This window comes from Chrysochloris asiatica, unplaced genomic scaffold, assembly GCF_000296735.1.
Source record: "Chrysochloris asiatica unplaced genomic scaffold, ChrAsi1.0 scaffold00480, whole genome shotgun sequence".
Taxonomy (NCBI): Eukaryota; Metazoa; Chordata; class Mammalia; order Afrosoricida; family Chrysochloridae; genus Chrysochloris; species Chrysochloris asiatica.
This window is the reverse complement of record NW_006408998.1, coordinates 435,056-436,383: the sequence shown is the minus strand read 5'-3', so window position 1 is coordinate 436,383 and position 1,328 is coordinate 435,056.

The following is a 1,328-nucleotide window of genomic DNA, read 5'->3' as shown; positions in this document are numbered from 1 at the left end:
TATGTCTGAGTGACGAGTGTATGTGGTTTTATTGTGCTGTTCTCTCTGCTTAAGCATGTGTCTGAAAACTTTTTAACAAAATAGAAATATAGACTAGGAAAAATACAGGGGGATATACCCTGCAAGCCTGCCCTCTGGAAGCCAGCTCACAGCTCCTCTCCTTCCTTGAGTCCAGAGTCCCCAGTCGCTCCGTTTCCCCACATTATCTTCTCTGCCTCCATCTCTGGGATCACAGCTTCTCCGGATTGGGTCCTACACTCTACTCTTCTCCCTTGATGGTCTCAGGGTCCTCTGCTCCTGTATTATAAGATCAGCCACTCCCCTCCTTTTGTTACAAAACATCTACTTTTACATTTGCAACATTCACAATCACTCCTGATAGTAATTATTCACTATTTAACCACAAGAGTCTTATCCCCATCTCCTCTCACCAGACCAGTCCATACAGGTTGGAAACCACTCAATGGAAAGTCTATATTCTCCTGTTCCCTCTGAAACTAGGCTCTGTCTTGTAAACTTTTAAGCCAGTCACTCCATGCCTTTGTAGTATCCCCATTTGGGGTAGTCAATGTTTAAATTGCTTATCCCGGTCAACCCTGTGTACCAGGAGGGTGGGAATGATCCTCACTGTAAAGATCCATTCCATCTTTTGAGTGACTACATCCATAAGTAAAGGTCAATTTCATCTAATTGTAGCAGGTTACTCTATTTTTTCCTTTTCTTTCTTCCTCTAATAGAGTTCTAGTCATCCAGCCATTAAAGCTATGGGTACTATCTACAAATATGGGTGCTCTTGTGCATCTCCCCTCACTTCATATCAGCTGAACTCTTCACACTCCACTCTAGTACTCTGTGACTATGGGCTCAGGAGTCCACTGGTCATGCTATACTGCTGGCCAACCAGGTCTCAATCAAGTTTGGCAGGAGTTTATTGAACATGGTCAGATTTAGCTCACAGTTTCATTTCTGTTTTTCCTAGGGTGGCCCTTGGATCAACTATTAACATTCACAGAAGCAGCAATCAAGAGATCAGATAACATATTGCACTAGGCAAATCTGTTGCACAGGAACTTTTTAGAGTGTTGAAGAGCAAAAGATATCACCTTGAGGACTAAGGTACACCTGACCCAAGCCAATAACCTCATATGGATGCAAAAGCTGGATGGTGATTAAGGAAGATTGTAGAAGAATTGATACCTTTGAATTGTGGTGTTGGAGGAGAATACTGAAAGTGCCTTGGACTGCCAAAAGAACCAATTGATCTGTTTTGGAAGAAGTGTAGCCAGAATACTTCTTGGAGGCCAGGATGGCTAGGCTTCGTCTCTCAT